Source organism: Carcharhinus amblyrhynchos, chromosome 29, assembly GCF_965287045.1.
Source record: "Carcharhinus amblyrhynchos chromosome 29, sCarAmb.v2.hapA, whole genome shotgun sequence".
Classification (NCBI taxonomy): Eukaryota; Metazoa; Chordata; class Chondrichthyes; order Carcharhiniformes; family Carcharhinidae; genus Carcharhinus; species Carcharhinus amblyrhynchos.
In genome coordinates, this window is record NC_137352.1 from 21,095,975 (window position 1) to 21,116,866 (window position 20,892).

Genomic DNA, 20,892 nt, shown 5'->3' on the forward strand with positions numbered 1-20,892 from the left:
TCAGAGAATCCCATTATTCCATGAAAGAAAAAGGACAACAATAGGAAATGGCGACTCATGGAACCTTGTAAAAATCATTAAAGTGAATTGCAAAAGGGTTGAGGACATAGAATCAAATACAGCTAGTTTTACAGGCCCTCATCCTTTAAAGGTTTGTCCAAATTCTCTTTTCCTTTAGGCTTCTGTGGACATCAGCGAACATGTACTTCAGGAAATAAAGCAGTTCCCATTCTTGGTTCCTTTTATATCCTACCCATCTGTTTCACTAATATCCTTTAGGGAAGGAAATCTGCCATCCTTACCCGTTCTGGCCTACATGTGGCTCCAGAGACACAGCAATGTGGTTGACTGTCAACTGCCCTCAGGGTTGGGCAATAAATGCTAGCCATTCAGTGATGCCCACATCCCATGAACGAATTAAAAAAATAAATGAATGAAGTTAATACCCGCTACGCATAGGAGCTTTCGATCCTAATTTCTAATACACAGCACCATATAGACAGTGATGTTGAAAAAAAGTATCCAGTCACTGAGCAGGGAGATGGCAAGAGTGAAGAGGAAGAGCCAGGAGAAAATATTTAAAAATATTGAGATCTACAGAGATAGATAGTCACTAAAGGGGCTTTAACACAATGCTGTCAGGACACTATCAGATATTACAGTCATAGATCTGTCTCACCTCAGGCCTTGAACTAGGTGAGGTTGATTGTGCTCTGCTCGAGAAAATATTTTAGCATACTAATTGCAAGAGTGGAAATTTGCATACAAGTGACTTTGACAAATGTGAATTCTCTCCAGCTTATTTTGAATTTAAATTTCCCCTTGCAGAGGAGATACATCAGATGCATGTCAATCCAGCTGTTCTGTTCACTGGGGTGGCACAGTGACACAATGGTTAGCACTGCTGCCTCACAGCGTCAGGGACCTGGGTTTGATTCCCGGCTTGGGTCAGTGTCTGTACAGAGTCTGCACGCTCTCTCCATGTCTATGTAGGTTTCCCCCAGGTGCCCCGGTTTCCTCCCACATCCAATAGACGTGCTGTTTAGGTGCATAAGAGCTTTAAATCCTAATGCTAAGTTCTCCCTCAGTGAACCCAAACAGGTGCTGGAGTGTGGCAACTAGGGGATTTTCACAATCATTTCTTTGCAGTGTTAATGTAAGCCTACATGTGACACTAATAAAATAAACTATTGCCCCTTTTAAGCTTCCAACATTAGGAAACTTGCTGACAACGAAAGGATTGAGTTGGCACATGAACCAGGATAAAAAAACAATCAACAAACAATCACAACCAACAACACACACTGATAAGAGCACATTTGACAAAGCAAAACAAAGTGGGGTTAAGACCCAGAAAGGCATTGGGAGAAAAAAGAGTGCAGGTGGACAGAATTCTCCCAAAAAAGTGCTGAATTTGTGTAAAAACCTGAGTAACTCCTGCTGATTTTCAAAATGAATCTGCCTCACTCTGTGCGCTACAGAGTGCCTCAGAGAGATCCACACTGAGAATCACTGGGCATGGTCTATTCCTGCCTAAGAGGCCTGCAGCATAACGCTGAGCAGGCCACTGCGCATGTGCCAATCTGTCAGAGCGGAGATTGCCACATGCGTAGTAGTACCGCACTGCCAGTCTCCCGATCGCTGGCCAGCTTAACCACTAGCCTGCAATCCCACATCGCTGGCCATGCAATCCCCCCCATACCCCGATCACTGGCCTCCTGGCTGTCTCCGGGCAAGCTCTGATGTTTCGCCTCCCCACCCCCACACACAATCTCCCTGAACCCCCTCCCCAGCAGTCCCAACCCCCACCACACGGCATCACAGTCTTGACCACCACCCCCGTTCCTCCTGACCGGCATCCCAGACCCCCCAGCAGCCGCCCACCCTGCCAGCCCCACCCTGATGACCACCCCCAATCAGCCTCTTCCCTTCCTCTGCCTGCAATCCCAACTGCAGAGTGACAATGGGACATTTCACCCCCAGTAATCTCCCCTATGGGCCTTGCCCCCAATAGACCCTGTACCCCTCTGGCCCCACTCCCTTGGCACTGCCCGATGCCCGATGGGCAGTGCTCAAGATGCCTCTTGGGCACTGCTGTTTTTCCCCTTGGGCAGTGCCAGGGGGCCAGGCTGGCACTGCCAGGTTGACAATGCCCTGGGGGGCACCCCCTTAACCCCAACCTTCTGGGAGGATCTTCCATGGCCATTCTTCACTCCAGCAGGGTTGTGAGAAGCTGTTGTAAGCTTCGCTAGAGTGAGGTGCTCCTCGCAGTGGGCAAGATGCTCACGGGCCCAGAGACTTAAGGTCCTGGTCCACTAATGACATTAAAATATTTAAATATGAAAATCGGCTGCATACTAATTTCCAGCATGAAGTTTATGATGCCACAAATTCTGGCCCCAGAGAAGTGCAGAGACTATGGTGCCCAGCAGAGAGCTTGCTAATGGCCTCTGCTGATGTCTCCTGCGCTGCTAGAGCATGTAGCGGGCTCAGAGAATCACCCCCTATATCTCTAACAAACTCCTGAAGGTAGGGAAAATAATATAGAGGGATTATATGGAAATAATTCCTGCGCGCAGGGATGAACTGGCTGAAGAGTAATAACAGCGGGAAGCACACAATAAAACTGTGCGCAAAGTGGGGAGATATGACCTGGGGGAAATTTTAGCGGAGACTGGTATGGGGTCATTGAGGGAATTGTAAACTAGGACCAGGATTGTGAAATGGATGCATCAGGAGACAGCAACAAGGCCAGTGGAGACTGGAGTGGTAGGTGAGCAGGCTTAGAATAGTGCTGGAATCATGGAATGGAAAGGAACAGTAAATTGGATGCTAATGGTGAAAGTGGTGCCCTGAAATCAGGCAGATTCCAACACACTGTGAACCAGCATACTGCAGAAAGCCTTTCCTCTGTCTGGAAGGCACATGCCAGGACTGCGATGGAAACACTTGCCTGGATAAGTGCAGCTCCAGCAGCACTCGAGAAATTCTAACTACACCGTCCAGGGCAAAGCAGCTCACTTGATTGGCATTCATTCCCTCCGCCACCCTATGCAGTGTGGCTGCAGCATATACCATCTTCATGATGGACTACACCAAGACTTCTGCAACAGCATCTCCCAAACCTGTGACCTTGACCACTCAGAAGGACAAGGGCAGCTTGGAAATACTATCAGCCCCAAGTTCCTGTCCAAGTCACATAGCGCCCTGACCTGAGAATTAACATCATTCTTTCATCATTGTTAGGTCAAAATCCTGGAATCTTCTACTGATGTTCTCGCTAACCAGCACAGTCTGAGGGAAGTTGTAGGCTTATTCCAGTGCAACTAATGTGTGAATGGTCATGGGAAAATGATTAAAGGGACAATTCAATCTAAAAACAGGCTGCCCACAACAGTAAAATTTTAACAGCAACTTGGCTTCCTACCTAACAGCACTGCAGGTGTACCTACACCATATGGACTGCAGCCAATTACCAGCAACTTCTCCAGGTCAATTAGGGATGGGAAATAAATGCTGGACCTTGCCAGTGATGCCTGCATCACATGAAGAGGCACTATTCAAGTGTAAGTCATGCGGCAATACAAAATCAATATTACAGAGTAGGAATGAAGACATAATCCATCCAAGTTGCCTTCCCCATTAATTATTGCTGTTCTGGAATTCTCCCTGTTCAATTTTTAATAAGGTTAAATTTGTCCCTTGAATTTACACTTCCTCCCATCTTGATTTAATGGCCACGATAGAACTCTGCAAGGAGAAGGCATTAGCCTTGGTTTCTCGCCAATTTACTTCCACACTGATAAGATTTTCAGCATTTCATCTTTCCATGGCACTAAATTCAGAAAGTAATTTCTAGGTACTTGCTGAAATCCATTAACAAATAACTAAACTTTGTGCGTTTAAAATGTTTAGCGTCAATAGTTGATGCAGCCGTTCTGAAACAGATTATGCAAGAAAACTAATCACTGCACACATGTGAGTAGAAGTTCCCCTGCAGCAGTGAAGGAACTCATCTCTTCCTCCACTACCATATTTATAGCAGCAACCAGTAGCTGGATCACTTGGTTCCCCCTTTTAAGTCATTATTTTTGTTTCAATAATTCATTTTCCCAGATCCAAGTTTTTATGCCTGATTTTTGTTACAGCACACTGATTTAAATGAAGGAACATGCATGTCAACCACTCAACAAACATGCATTTTTCAATAGATATGCTTCATTGCAATCTTTTCTCTGACCTGCACTGTGAAGACATTAAGTATTAAGTTGTCAATTAAAGCATCATTATTCAAGCAAGCAGTAGGATCAGAATCCTATCTTTTCCCTACCACATGTTTTAGTCTTATGTTCCCAATGAATGTTTCTTGGCCCTAAAGCTACACTTGTAGAATTATACTTGTTTCAAATGTTGTCCAGCCTCTCGCATTCATGCTCATCCTCTGTATAGCCAACCAGTCAGTGGCATTCCACCATCCTACCCACATAGCCTTTCTGACACTTTAATTTTAATAGGGAACCTTCATTACTGATATTATGTGGGGCATAGCTTTTTTGATTTGATTGGATTTGATTTATTATTGTAATAATTAATAATATTAATTAATATGAATGAAAAGTATTGTTTCTTGCACACTATACCGACAAAGCATACCATTCATAGAGAAGGAAATGAGAGAGTGTAGAATGTGGTGTTACAGTCATAGCTAGGATGTAGAGAAAGATCAACTTAATGTGTGGTAGGCCCATTCAAAATTCTAGTGGAAGCAGGGAAGAAGCTGTTCTTGTATCGGTTGGTATGTGACCTCAGACTTTTGTATCTTTTTCCTGATGGATGAAGATGGAAGAGAGAATGTGCATGGTGCACAGGGTCCTTAATTATGCTGGCTGCTTTTCCAAGGCAGCGGGAAGTGGAGACAGAGCCAATGAACGGATGGGAGTTTCATAAGGAAATGCCTATAAAATCCTACCATCAAGAAAGCTGCAAAATAAGAATGAGAAAAGGCACAAAAAGAGCAGGACAGAAAAGGAAAATAAAAAAGAAAAGACAGTAGGAGACAAGAACAACACATCAGTACCACTTGGCTGTCTCCTGCAGGCTACACATTGGACACAGCTTGTTGCAATTAGATACACTCCCATTTCGAGAGACAAAACTGCACCTAATTCCGCAAATGGCTCAATGAATTCAGACAATGAAGAGCAGAGCCATAACTTTCTGGCAATGACTTTTCTTCTGGGTTGTAGCCAGCTGTACAAGGTTTTGAAGTCAGAAGCTTACATATTATAACAAGGCATAACATAGGAGCAGTTTCAGCTGAGTTGACCGATATTAAGAAGGGTAATGGTTGGAGCGAAGGCAAAATACTACGGATGCTGGAAATCTGAAATAAGAGAAAATGCTCAATAAACTCAGCAAGTCTGCGTGGAGAGAGAAACAGAGTCAACTTCGAATCTAATATGACTCTTCTACAGAATTGGAGTGCCTTGTTACTCTCAGTGCCCCTTATGTTAGGGGGCAGGAAGAGTGAACTACTTTGCCCCCTTCTGATCATGATTGCATGTTGGGGAAATGCCCTCCCTTTTATCCCCGAGGCTTTAGCACACAACATCCAAGCAAAATTCTGGGAGGTGGCAGCATCTACATCCCAGTCTGTACATCCTGGACTGGGAGGGGAGGCGGTAGTGGGAGTGGTTGAGAAGCTGTCAAGAATAAAACTGAAATTATGCAGCTTACAGCTGAAAAACTCACCCATAGGAATTCTCAGAGACTGATTACTCTGATAGCACTCGTCTGAGTTAATAATGGGAAGAATGTGAGGATGCCCATAACCTATAAATATTTCACTAAGGGGAATGCAGTTGACGAAGAATGCACAGCTGTTCTTAATTGCCACACTTGGCCATCATTGATGTCTGGCGTGTATCAGAGATTGAAGGGCTAACAGTTTTCCCCAGTCTAGTGACAGCTCTGTAATGTCTTTAGCATGGAGTGGGTCTTCACATCTGTGCTTTTAACATTGATTAAAATTTTAATAAAGCTTTAACATGTTAACAGTGTTGTGTCAGCTGCTGGTAGCATTCTTACCCCTGGTCGCAAAAGGTTCTGAGGGCAAGTCCCACTGCTCCCAAGCTTGAGCACAATGACTAATGCCGATACTCCAATGCAGTACTAAGGGAGTTCTGCACTATTGGAGGTTGGATGAGATGTTAAACTGAGGCCCCATCCATACTGCTGTCTTGAGTGTAGGAACTCCCATGGCACTGTTTTGAAAAAAGGTTAATATTTACCCCTCGGTCAACATTACTCAAAACAAATTCTCTGATCATTATTGCATCAGTGTTTGAGTACCTTGCTACCATACTTCTTAGATTACAACAATGTGTATCCTTCAAAGGTACTTCATGGGCTGTAAGGCACTTTGAGACATCTGGTGGTTGTGGAGGGCACTTGTATACGTACAGATATAAATACAAGTCTTTCTGTTTTGAAAACGCCTTAAATGCATTATTCCAATAAGAGGCTAAAAACCTAAAATATTTTCCAGAATTTAGTGCCAGTGACATATCAGTTTGAGAGCCAATGGGAGCACCACATCATTTCCATGAAGGACACTCGGTGCAACAATAGTTCACTCAGGTGTTTAACTGGTTGGTGTCGACCCTTCGATGCAATAAAGCCCTGTCATGGGATAGAAATTTCCTCCCTCCTCAGCAGATTTGCTGGCCAATCAGAGGCCAGCAGCTCTCCATTGATGACAGCGCCACCAGCAGTGGTGGCTGCTGCTGGTAATTCTCTACAGCTCAGTGCTTGTCTCATTACTAGATTCCTGGAAGCAGGTGGGGTTCACAGGAAAGGAGTTGGATGCAATGGTGGAGAGGGCAGTTGGCTTTCTGTAATAACTGGTCGCACATTCCCTACATTATCTCGCACTTCCCATACATTATCTAAAATGAGACAGAATAAAATGTGATTGCTCTGAACACAACTAATTTATTGATTAGTGTCACAAGTAGGCTTACATTAACAGTGCAATGAAGTTACTGTGAAAATCCCCTAGTTAGCACTTTCTGGCACCTGTTCAGGTACACTGAGGGAGAATTCAGCATGGCCAATGCACCTGACCAGCATATCTTTCAGACTGTGGGAGTAAACCGGAGCATCCAGAGGAAACCCATGCAGACACGGGAGAGCATGCAGAATCTGCACAGACAGTGACTCAAGCCAGGAATCCAAACCAGGTCCCTGGCACTGTGAGGCAGCAGTGCTAACCATTGTGCCGCCATTATATGAATGCAAGCTCCACAAATCCCCGAGGCCATGCAATTACTCCGATATTGCTGTATGAATATCTAGCATGTGAAATCCTCCTGTCCTTTTGGCAAGTAACGGGTTACATATTTGTACCTTTGCATCGGATGGTTTAACTTCAAGGCTTTTGAATTTTCTCTTTGTGAGATTGAGAAACTGTGGTTCCTTTGGCCTTCGATCTAACTTTCCAGGATAGGCACTGATTCCTTTCTCATTGTTAAGCTGGTACGGGTCACTGGATACCATAGGAAAAAATAAATGGAGGATATTGAGACAGAGAAGGACAGGCCATCAATCAAGGCAAGCAGGCCACACACGGAGTTAAAAGCAATCTCAACAAATCACTTAGTGCTTCATGCTGCACACAATTTGCCTATGCATGGTAATTCGAGTTAAATGAATAGTTCTGTATCGCAGGAATACTTATGACCTGTAAGAGAAGCTACACATTATTGAGCTTAGCAACAGTAGATATCTTCTTTCAGTTCAGCATAATAGATGGAGAAGTTACAAGAATCTATCGTCAGAGACAGAGGGGATGATTTTTAGGCCCCCAAAGGGACAGGCATGTCAGTTCCCTGGTTCCATCCAACCCAAAACCTGAGCTATATTTCAAGAGGCTACATTGAGGGATTGAGGGGGGGTGGGTAGTTTGTGGTGGTTGGTAACTGATTCAATGATTTATAGGCAGTGAAGGCTAGCGTAGCAGGGTAAATACATGGGTTACAGGGTTAGGGCCAGGGTGGGATTGTTGTCAGTGCAGGCTTGGTGGATCGAATGACCTCTTTCTGCACTTCTATGATTCTTTGCAGCCCTAATGTTGGAAGCCAAGTGGAATTTTGTAGTCACCTCCAGGTCCATTGGACCAGGAAACAAGGCAGCCGAGAAGGAAAGAAAGGATAAAATGGGGAAATAAGAATGCTGGTCCAAGCTTTTTTTCCCTTCTGGGAGGTGTCTGGATGAAGTCCTCTGGTGGCAGAGCAGATGGGCTGGTACCCCAGGCAGCCTTAGAGGCCCTGATTTGTCTGTCTAGCTTCAGCGAGAATTCCCTGACCGCTACGATGTTTGTCCAGACGCTGAGGCCACATTTCGTGTTAATTTTGTTTCAGATTGTGTGACTCCATCTTGGGGTAGCCTATCCCTCACTGCATCCTGTGGCACTTCAGTATTGGTGAGCTTCTTATTAGCCCTCCAGCTTCCAGACCCCATTCACAGTCCTTAATTAGATGCCAAGGTGGTTCGTGAGTCACCAACGAGCCAATTCGGGGAAAATAACAGGTGAGTGACTGTTCCCTGCATGGTGCAGGCTCCACCTGAGCCTGACAACGAGGACCTGAAACACACAGAGAAAATACGTCTCAAGTGACTGAACACTTAGCTGGTCAAAGAATCATGATGGGTTTCTGTTTTGATTTTCTGAAGAGGTCTTTAGCATGGGGCAGGGAATGTCTATGAAAATAGAACTTGTGAGAAATCTCTCCTGTACCATCTCTACAGTAATTAGTCTCACAACACCAAGTTAAAGTCCAACAGATTTATTTGGTAGTCCGAACTTTCGGAGTGCTGCTGAGGCATTCACCTGATGAAGAAGCAGTTCTCCGAAAGCTTGTGCTACCAAATAACCTGGTGGACTGTAACCTGGTGTTGTGAGACTACTTACTGTGCCTACCCCAGTCCAATGCTGGCAACTCCACATCATCTCTAATGCAATCACATCTTTCATGTAATGTGGTGACAAGACTACACCAGCACACTAACTTTGGCCCATCTAGCACTTCACAATATCCCTGTTCTTATATTATATACCTTGGCTAATAAAGCAATACGCTTACTTACCCACTTTACCTACCTTGCCTGCTATCTTCAAGGATCTGTTTGTGACATGCAGTAAATGTAAATGTTCATGAAGGGTGGATAAGATCTGCAGAATTGTCAAGCTGTCAAGTTATTAAAGTAGCCTTTCCCTTTAAAAATTAAAAAAGGCTGCCTCTGTGAATCGTAAAAAATTTGGGGGATGATTTTCCGGCCGGGAAAAATCAGTGAAGGTTTCCCACTGGGCACCAGATTTCGGGCATCGTACACTCCACGCCAGAAATCAGCACAGAGCTGAATAAATTAGGTAAGTGCTGGTTTTAATATCATTAGCAGGCCCAGGATTGAAGTCTGTGGGCCCACTCACGTCTACACACTCATCAGGAGTGTTTCCCTCTTGTGGGGTTTACCACAGCTCCCCGCTAACAGGGAACTGGTGGCTCAACCCCCACTGGAGTGAAGGGGGGGCCCTTGGAGGCCCTTCAGGAGGTCAGGGATAAGGGTGATGCCCCTGGGCATTGCCAGCATGGCAGTGCCAGCCTAGCCCCCTGGCACTGCCCAAGGGGCAAAGTGGCAATGCCCAGGTGGCACCTCAGCACTGCCCACCAGGCATTGGGCCGTGCCAAGGGGGTGGGGCCAGAGGAGATATGGCCAAAAGGGGCCAGTGGAGGTGGGGGTCCCGCTGCCCCAGTCTGCAGTTGGTGTCAGAGGGACAGAGGCCAGCGATCAGAACTGGGCATTGGGGTGGAGGGGTCAGCCTACCAGTGGAATGTCGGGACTGCCAGGAGCAGGGGTCGAGGTTCTGGGGGAGCCGATTGGTTGGAGACGGGAGATCGGGAACGTTGGGAGGGGAGGAACACAGGCTGGGGGTTGGGGCTGCCACAAGCCAGCGATGCAGGTTTGTGGGGCAGCCAGCAACTGAGCTGGCCAGCAATTGGGAGGCCTGCAGTGCAGGTCGACTGCGTGTGCGCCCATCTCGCCGCTAACAGATCGGTGCATGCACAGTGGCCCGCTCAGTGTTATGCTGCCAGCCTCTCCAGCGGGAATAGGCTGCATCCCTAAATTTTAGCACGATTCACACTAGGGTGCTCTGTGATGCACAGAGCGTGGGAGATTCATTTTGAAAACCCCACTGAAAAACTAGTGGGATTTACTCCAGTTTTTACACAAATTTGACATTTAGAATTTTTTTGGTTCTGTTCTGTCAGTTTCAATGGCTGTTGTTGATATAACCTACAGTGTAATGTGTGACTTCTTCCCACAACCTATCATTATCACAGTGAGGCTCTAAGTTCACAGTTTTATAGCTTGAAAGAGGTTAGTAAAGGATTAGCTGTCATTGATGTGGGGTTATGAATGCAATGTTTGTTTGTGTAAGGCATTCCATACTTGAGAAGATTTAAGTCTATTAAATGGGCTTTCATGAACAATTTTTTTTATCACAATGTTATAATAGTTATTTGGAACTTTATTTTATATCAGCAAGGGTACAAAGGTGTGCCTATGGTGGATATTGGGTGAATTGGCAAGGAGGGTGTAAGGGAAAAGGCTTATGGAAGGGAAGCAGAATTTAGCATTAAATTGGCATAGAGACTAAATTAATCCATGGGGTCAGGAGGGCCATGAGATGGCACTAATTTGCTAAACGGATTTACAAATTTACAAACGGATGGTCTAATTAGGAACACATGACTGGGGCAGGTTTGGAGGGCAGAAAGGCCTATTCCTGTGCTGTATTGTTCTTTGTTCAAAGAGGATTTAAAGAATCATGGAGGTGCATGGCAGGTGTATGTTGGCTTGTGTAATCATGGGGGGCGGTTTGAGAAGGTATGAGGGGTGAGGCCTAGAGGGCTAATGTTTAGGTTAACAAGAGGGGCAAAGCCTCAGGGAACTGGGGCAGGCCTTTTAAAGAACTGCCTCCACCCTCAGCAATGCCTGTGGCCACCTCCAGTCTGTTTCCGAGGGATAGTAGGTCTGACTCCATCCTACACCTCTTTCACCCTTCCTTGCCCTCCATCTCAGAACAAGGATCGTACCATTCAGACAACATTTTCTCAAGACAGATGCAGACAGGAGATACCCCTTGGTTCCGTGCACATGGCTTGGAAACAAAAACTCCAAAGCCTTTAGGTCAATGCTCTGATCAATGTTTTCCTCAACTAACAAAAATAACTTCACCAGTTACTTACTGACTTATTCTATGGGAGACCTCCCTGTGTGTAATTGTGGTTACTGTGTTTCCCTGTAAATTTGTACTTTAAGATTAGTTTATTCAGCATTAAATCCTATTCTGAGGACATGTAAAATGCTTTTATAAATGTTCATCATCAATGAGCATGATGCTTGATACAAGGGGATTTATGGGGAGGCGATGGCCTAGTGGGCTTATCACTGGAGTGTTAATCCAGAAACTCAGCTAATGTTCTGGGGACTTGAGTTCGAATCCCACCATAGCTGATGGTGGAATTTGATTTAAATTCTTCCAAAAAACAAGTTGTTTAGGTGCATTGGCCATGCTAAATTATCTCTCAGTGCACGCGAACAGGCGCCAGAGTGTGGCAACTCTGGGATTTTCATAGTAACTTCATTGCAGTGTTAATGTAATAAGCTTTATAAACAATGAAAAAAATCTGGAATGAAGAATCCACTGATAACCATGAAACCATTGTCAATGGTCGGAAAAACCCATCTGGTTCACTACTGTCCCTTTAGGAAAGGAAATCTGTCGCCCTTACTTGGTCTGACCTACATGTGACTCCAGAGCTACAGCAATATGGTTGACTCTGAACTGCCCTCTGGAATGGCCTAGCAAACCACACAGTTCAAGGGCAATTAGGGATGGGCAACAACCACTGGCCCACCAGCAACACCATTTCCCACAAATGAATAACAAAAAAAGAGATCCTTTGTCAAAGGGGGAAAACAGCATTGAAAAATAACAATGATGAACTCCTACGGTTCAAGTACAATAAGAGTCATGATGACGCAGAAGGATGTCTTTTGGTCCATTGTATCCACGTTGGTTCTCTGTAGAGTAAACCACAAAGTCCCAGCACCCTGCACTACTCCCATTGCCTTGCGATATTGTGCTATAGAGAATGAAACCCATGGTTTTGCTGAGAAGCTAAGGTATCAATGGACTCATGTTGCTTTCTCTACGTTTGACCTAGAGAGGGAAACAAGCAGCCAGAAAATATGTTTATGTTCAGCTGATTCTGTTGAAATAGTCCTCTGTTACTCATAGACTCACCTCACATTCTTGCACGAGGTCGTGGAGCGTTGCTGGTATTTACAGAAACACACAATAAACACAACTCAGTGCTCTCCAAAGAAGACGTGAGAACAGGGGAAGAAAATTAGAGATAAGAAGTGGAAATTAGCATTAAGTAGAAAATCCTCTGCTTTCGATAAGCTAAATTATGGGTTCTTATGTTCAATCTGTAGTCAGATCACAGAGATAAACAGCCAAGCTAACTCCTCAAGGTAATCATTATTCAGCCTGTCGATTTTTATTCAAGACTCTCCACGTTTATACAAATGGGTACAGACTGAGGTTGATTTCTTGGTTCAGATAATAGGATAACTACCTGATCAAAAATTACCTCTGAAATGAATCATTGATTTGCATTTTTTTAACACAGTTAATTTGAATGCAATTCTGGTATCTATAAGCCTTCCTTGCGTTACCTCATCGATAAAGATTTATCTGATTAAAGTTTTCGCATAAACTGAAACAGATGTCTAAATTATAGACATTTAGATTTTCGCTGACCAGAGATTTTGTTTGTTGTGGTGGGGACTTTATTTATGGCTTGCTAACACTAGTATAGATTCTGGCATATCTGCCATATTAACAGCTTGGCTAAGGATTTTGAGACAGAGAAAACTGCAGCCTCAAAGGTCTACAAGGCTGTCACACTCCTTGATGCTCAATGTTTTTGAGTGGGTTCGAGTTGGCAACCATCCAGGATTATCAAGGAATGTCAAAGAATTGAAGGTTTATCCCCTGGTTATTCCTGTGTGTAAAATTACAAGGACATTAAAAAAAAATTGAGTTTTTTTCAAGTTCTTTGAACACTTTCATTTATTACTTCTAAAAGTATTTGGTGATTGGGGTTTTCTGACTGGACAAGGAAGGTGGAAGGACATTTAATCCAAGTGCTAGGAGTGCCTCCAACCTGAGTTGGGGACCCTTCTGTAGGTGTACCCTCATTAGTATCCCCTGAGTTATTTTAATTTTTATTCATATTTGAACGGAGGTAACCCATTTCTGTTTTCTGTTTGAGCAGCTCAGTGGCACAATGGTTAGAATTGCTGCTTCAAGGGCCCAGGATCGATTCCCGGCTTGGGTCACTGACTGTGTGGAGTTTGCACATTCTCCCATGCCTGTGTGGGTTTCCTCTGGGTGCTCTGGTTTCCTCCCACAGTCCAAAGATGTGCAGGTTAGGTGGATTGGTCATGTTAAATTGCAGTCAATCCAGGGAGCTGAGCTAGAGTAATACATGAGTTGGTAGGAATAGGCGCTGGGTAGAATTGTGGTCAATGCAGACTTGATGGGCTGAATGGCCACTCCTTCTGCACTGTGGGTTTCTATGATTCTATGAATTTGCCCAATGATTGAGTTACAGGACAGCTCACATTTATATAACTCTCTCTCCATCGAAAACAATAGTCAAGTCAAAGTACAAATTACAAATTGGTACTTAGTCATTGTAGGCTTTATTCCCTTAGTGTTCTTCCATTTAACTCTAGATGCAACATACAATAAAGACTTGTTTTACATCACGCAATGCTGGTGAACATAGGTTTAACACTCTTTAGGCAGGACTAGGATGGAGACAAGCAATGGGATTGTGGCTTAAATTTTGCTTTGCTAATAATAAAAATTGATCTTTACTAAAGTTAAATAACAAATTTCTCCACGTCACAAGGCACAGAACCTCAGGGAAAAATTAACTTTTGCTCTAAAAAACAGCCTGCTTTCCATTTTAGAAATTTCTAGCCCGCTCGAGTGGCACGGTGGCACAGTGATTAGCACTGTTGCCTCACAGCATTAGGGACCCGGGTTCAATTCCTGACTTGGGTCACTGTCAGTGTGGAGTTTGCATGTTCTCCCCGTGTCTGCATGGGTTTCCTTTGGGTGCTCCGGTTTCGTCCCACAGTCCGAAGATGTGCAGGTTAGGTGCATTGGCCATGCTAAATTGTCTATTAGTGTCCCAGGATGCGTAAGTTAGAGGGATTAGTAGGGTAAATATGTGGGGTTACGGGGATAGGATAGTTGTCGATGCAGACTCAATGGACCGAATGGCCTCTTTCTGCACTGTAAGGATTTTATGATTCTAAAATTGCCAAATATAAAAAGGAGATAATGGAAGGAAAAGTGCCAAATGTCTGATTCAGGGTCACTCTGAATAGTGTATGTTCATTCAACTGTGCCCACAATTTCAGTGCAAAGAGGAAATGCCTTCACCACAGCACTTGTATGAACAGAAAATTAAATGGGTAAATCTGGGTTTTATAAGAGCATAACCAAACAGAAGTGTCAATTGACTCTATGTAATAAATAGTTGTGGAATGATAAAATGGATCAAATCTGAACTTGAGTCTTCTGAAACTGTTCAAAACACTGAGGGAGAATTTAGCATGGCCAATGCAAGCAAACAGCACATCTTTCGGACTGTGGGGGGAAACCAGAGCACCCAGAGGAAATCCAGGACTGACATGGGAAGAACGTGCAAACTGGGCACAGAAGTGACCCAAGCCGGGAAACGAACACAGGTTCCTGACGCTATGGGGCAGCAGTGCTAACTGAGCAGCATTGCAGGTTAGGATCTCATTATGGAAACTGCCCAGTTTATCTTTAATTTCCTTAGGCTATACAAGAATGGGCAGCAGACCAGAATGCCTTGTGGAAACTGCTTCTTCCAAAATAAATGGAGCAAAGGGCATATGATATTCAGCTCCTATGTATATTTAAGGAACCTATTACTTGTCTGCATACAAAACACTGTTGGTTGGTATTTGGCTTAAAAATGTTCGTTTAACAAAGATTCCTGCAAGACAGTGTAACTCTCTGCATAAATGTACCATGGAGTAAAGGTTAGCATTATTATATTAAAGAAAGGCAACAGTGCCAGCCTACCAAATGAAACAATCAGATTTCCTGCTGTTTTTATGCTTATGGTTAATTAAGAGCCTCTAAACTAAATTAATAATACTAATCAATACACGTTGAGTTGTCATTACTTGATATGACACATATGCGGAGATTGTTCTTCGCGCGTAGGGGGAGGAACTACCCGTGAGGGGGGAGGGGGTGCAGTCCGATCCCAGTAATTCAGTAACCTGCATTTAGTTATTGATAGCCTGCTCTTGTTCCTGGAGAGATTTCCCTACTTCCAGACATGTGCTAGTTCTGCTCCCAACTCCGTCAAGCTACTGCTCGTTGAACGAACAGCCACACCAAAAATCCAAACCCATCTTTTTCTTTCAGCTGCCGAATGGTCTACACTGCACTTCTCATATTTTGTTTTCATCCGGCCATTTAAGATGCTCTAAGTATCTCCCTGAGGCCCATTGGTTAGTAGTATACATAGTGACACTGGATCAAATCCAGATCTCCAATACCTTTTAAATACTAACATCTGCAGTTTTAAAAAGTCAGACAGAGGTCGTTTTATTTCCCAGTCAACTTCATGTTTTATTTACCTCGCAGAACCTCGCGCTCAATAATAATTCAAAAACAATTTTTTCCTATTACTGAAATGAGCGTTATACTTAAACACTGATGGATGGCACTCAAGCAATTGTAATATGCAATTGTGTAGCCCTCAGAGCAGCTCCACGATATCTGTTATATGCCGCATCACACATAATTATGCAGCGCAGTTCCAGATATGCTGCAGGGCCTCAATGCTTATAAAATGTCAATTAGGACTGCAGCTCTCGACAATCCAGACATATCTGCATATGATGCATCTTTGTAGGTTTATCCGTCTTTGAGAAATAAATGGATTTTTTCAGCTTTGCAGCACATAGTTTTTTTCCTGAGATTCTGGCCTTCGAGAATTTTAGCTGTTACGACCCTCAAGAATAACCAAAGACGTTTATTGAGCATTATTCTAAATGACAGACTTTTAATTGGTTTCTGAATGTTAATTGTAGCAGAATGCTATCCAGAATGCTTCCAAGTTTCTGGTGTGATGAAAATTAATCTGTTTGCCTTCTATCTTTTCAATTATGTTACTCATCTCTATTGCTTCCTATGCTGTGGAAATAATTGAATCAAAAGATATATTCAAACATTAGGTAAAGTGATTAAATTGTGCAAAAATCAATTAATTTTATAAATCAACAGAACAGAATTTCCTTCGCCCTTTCTTATCGTTCTGGTCTCAATAATAAATTCATCAGAGTTCAGGGTGAGGAGCTATTCTAGTCTAAACTTTATTTATTTATTGGTCATGGGTAAGGCTTGCATTAACACTGAAATGAAGTTGCTGTAAAATTCCTCTACTTGCCACAGTCTGGCACCTGTTTGGGCTAATGCACCTACCAGTGTGTCTTTCAGAACATGGGAGGAAATCAGAGCATCTAGAGGAAACCCACACAGACAGTGTCCCAAGCTGGAAGTTAAACCTGGGACCATGGCTCTGTGAAACAGCAATGCTAACCACTGTGCTACTGCGCCACTTCTACACTTTCATCCCCATTCTGTGTATCCAGAACAACCATAAACATGCAGATAGGGAGAAAATCTTAGTGCATGAGTCTTGTTTAAGTCTGCTTCGTAAAAATAAATTAGAGCTAAACTGATTTCAATCATTGTTCCACTAAAATAGCTTAATAAATTCAAGAAGCTTTCTAATATCATACTGCCCAAACTATATTTCTCAAACTGGTAACTTCTCAATTTTGGTAATATTGCTAGCAGAAGTAAATTAAAATGCTACTGTTGGACTGTTAGATGTCTCATGGGAGAATAAATTTCAGAGCTAGAAGAAGGTTCAACAACTGCAACAAACATTCTTATACCATCTGGAGCACAAGGGAATTATTCACCACTTAACGTTTGAAGAAAAAGCTATACTGTTGGGACATATTTTCTACTGATTTGAATTACGACAGAAGCTGATTCCTATACAATTCACATTAGCAATTTGTTCTGCTCTCTATTAAACCATTGGTTTCAAAAAAATTTTTGTGAGATCTACACCGAGGAGCATTTTGGAAAAAGGATGCACCCATGTCTTAGCTAAAACTTGCAATTGGTGGAGAAAATGATTCGAAAACAAAAAGATTTGTTAACAAATGGTAAGAAATCCTTTGAGAAACAATTTGGGTATCTGGAAGGATCTTTGGAATCAGTGTGAGGGTTTAATGCAATCCCTTCTCTCACTGTCTTCAAGTCTCTCTGATGTGGCAGGTCAGTGTTTGGGAAGGGTAACATTTTTCTGAAGATTTCCTCCTTAGATGTCATTAGGAAAATGGTGTCCCGTGTAGAAGGCCAGTCCAGGCCTGAACAGGTAGTTACATGTATTTGTCCTGATCTGATAGATCAAAACTGGATGAGGTTGGTCAGAAATCCAGGGGCATTTGGGACCAGTTGTAGTTGGAGCTGCTACAACTCTCCAGATGTAGCAGCTGGAGGATTGGAGGCTGTGAGATAGAGGTTAAGGTTGATGTTATCATCAGAAAGAACCAGAAGAGACAACTAGTATAAACGGAGCTTTTTCTTCAGGCCATTCTATTAGAAACTGACTAGTTATTTGATCATGTAAAAAAGCAATTTTGCCCATTTCAAGTTTGATACAACAGCCTAAACAGTATCAAAAAGACAGAATGAAAATTTATATCATCTTTCATGTTTGCAGATGTTCTCAAAATGCCTCAGAGCCAATATTTTACATTTTAAATGTTGGCATTTAGGCAAACAAGGTGGCCATTTTGTATGAAGTTAAGGGAGAATATAATAACTCAGGAAGCTGACTGGAAAGGCACAATGGTTTATTGAAAATCATAAAATTAAACCACTACTCTGTGGTGTACGGACGTAAGTCATGTATGGGACAATCGCTCTGCAGGCTCATTTTACTATCTGCCTTATAAAGGGATTGGATGATGAATTCCACCTGGGTAGGAAATTGCCTGTTACCACGGGAACTCGTATTCAACGAGAACCACAGGGAGGTCCAATAAGGATTCCCCATGGACCTCATAGGGGTTATCACAGAGACATGCTGATCAAGTCAGCCAGGGTGATCAAACATGACTTATTTTATGGGATTTCTCCATATTTGAACTCATTGTGCCATTTCCTTGGTTGAATGCATCCAGGACACTTTTTTTTAACGTAATTTAGACCTTTAAATCTGGCACCTGTCTAACACTCTCCTCCAAATCTTGCCCTCTCGCAGCTCTAGCAGCAGCTCTACTCCACACCCCCCCAATCCTCAACCAACTCTCAAAGCTTTAGGAATGCACCCACCATCCCACTGTCCCCTCCACCCAACTCTCAGAGCTCTGGCAGTGCACCCCACTCACTCTGATCTTCTTTGAATGCTACCACAGGGTATTTTGCCTCCAACTGAACATCAGGTGAGGGGGGTGGGGGGGAGGGCACATTGTCAATTTGACATCTCATCCAAAAGCATCCCTGCCTCAATGTTGTGTTTAAATGTCAGGCGAGGTGACTGTGCTCAAAGTCCTAGGGCAAGACATGAATTTACCATCTTCTAACACAGAGGCGGGAGTGCATACAGTTGAGGAAAACTGACACTCAGACACATCATAGAACATCAGACTGAGGAATCCCACTGGAGAAATGACAGGTGAAGCTCAGTGCGACCCTTCATAACATGCATATGAAGTCCACAACCTAATAGTTACTGGCTGTGCTCACTGTCTCCTGCTTGCGGACAACTATCAGAACAGTTGATCCCGTTGAATCAATAGAAATGGAAAGGTGCCCTGGCCTGCAGGGCCACTAATCTTTTTCACTAAAGCTGGTGATAAAAAGCAGACCTCTGGTACAAAGCGAAACACCGGGATAACAATACCTGGGCACACTAATCTGAAAAATCACTGCAATAAAAATTTAACAAGGTACCGACACCAATGCAGCAATTTAAAAACAGTACTAAACAAAGCTGTGATTATGTGGATATAGTCAGTACTTTTAACTGAGAAAAATAAATATTTTGGTGAAGGAATTGAAATCCTAACAGAGACACCCTTCCTTTTGTTGAATATTTCTCAATTCGGTGCTTGGTATATTCACTTGTTTAAGGCCATTAATCCATTGCTCAATTCATAATTCATGTAATTTGCAATTAAAGGGGCCATTTGAGGGAACTCTGCTTACATCCAATGCAATGACTAAAACTGCACTGTAGCACATCACTACATCATTCTCACCCAGATAAAGATGATAAATGAATATCACCCCCCCTCCAACCACCTCCCCCCACCCCAACAGATTGATTTAGCAAACACATTTTACCAAATATAATTTTAAGCAACTGCTGGGCTTCACAGAGGAAAGTTCTCGGTTAAATTCCTTTTTATTTACCAGAATTCATTAGTAAGAAATAGTTATTACAAAAACCTAATTAGCCTAACCACACAATCACAGATTACTCTAACCGGAGGGGAAAGAAAAAGTTAAGGCACAGCCTCCCGAACTGTACAGGCAGATAAATGTGTGATGTAATGAACGGATTGACTCTATCAATTGGAGCTTTGAAAGGAAGAGCTTTCATTTAAAAAGCACTTTCCATGACCACAAGACAATGCAAAGCAATTTATTGTCGATCAAGTACATTTGAAGTGTCGTCACTGTTGCCATGTATGAAATGCGGCAACCAATTTATACCAACGAACCAATAAATAGTAGTGGTATAAATGACAAGATAACTTGGGGTTTAGTGATGTTGGCTGAGGGATATATATTGCTCCAGGTCACCAGTGGAGACTTTCCCACTCTTCTTCTAATTGTGCAATAGAATCTTTTCACCTGAAGGGAAGGTAAGATGGCGCTACTTCATTGTGTTAATTCATTCATGGGATATTGGCTTTATTGGCTAGACATGCGTTTATTGCCCATCTCTACTTGCTCTTGTGAAGGTGAAGGTGTATTGCCTTCTTGAACGACTGCAATCCATGTGGCGTATACAATATGAGGGACGATCTTCCAGGATATTGACCCAGTCACAATAAAGGAATGGTGACATATTTCCAAGTCGGGACGGTGAGTAGCTTGGAGGGAAACCTCCAAGTAGTGATATTCTCATGTGTCTGCTGCCCTTGTCCTTCTACATGGTAATAGTCATGTGTTGGCAGGTATTGCTGAAGGAGCTTTGGTGAGTGCATCTTGTATATGGTACAACACTGCTGCCATTCTTCATAGGCGGTGGAGGTAATGAATGGTTGTAGATGTGGTACCAATTGATCGGGCTGCTTTGTCCTGGATGGTGTTGAGTTTCTTGAATGGAGCTGCACTCATCCAGGCAAGGGGATTATATTCCATCACACTTCTCACTTGTGGCTTGAGAACGCTGGACAGGTTTTGGTGAATTAGGAACTGAGTTACTCACTGCAGGATTCCTAACCTCTGACCTGCTCTTGTAGTCACATTATTTATATGGCGAGTCTAGTTGAGTTTCTGGTCAGTGGTAACCTTAAGGATGTTGAGGGGGATGGGGGGGTTTCGCCAATGGTAAGGCCATTGCATGTCAAAGGGTTATGGTTAGACTCTGTATTTTTGGAGAT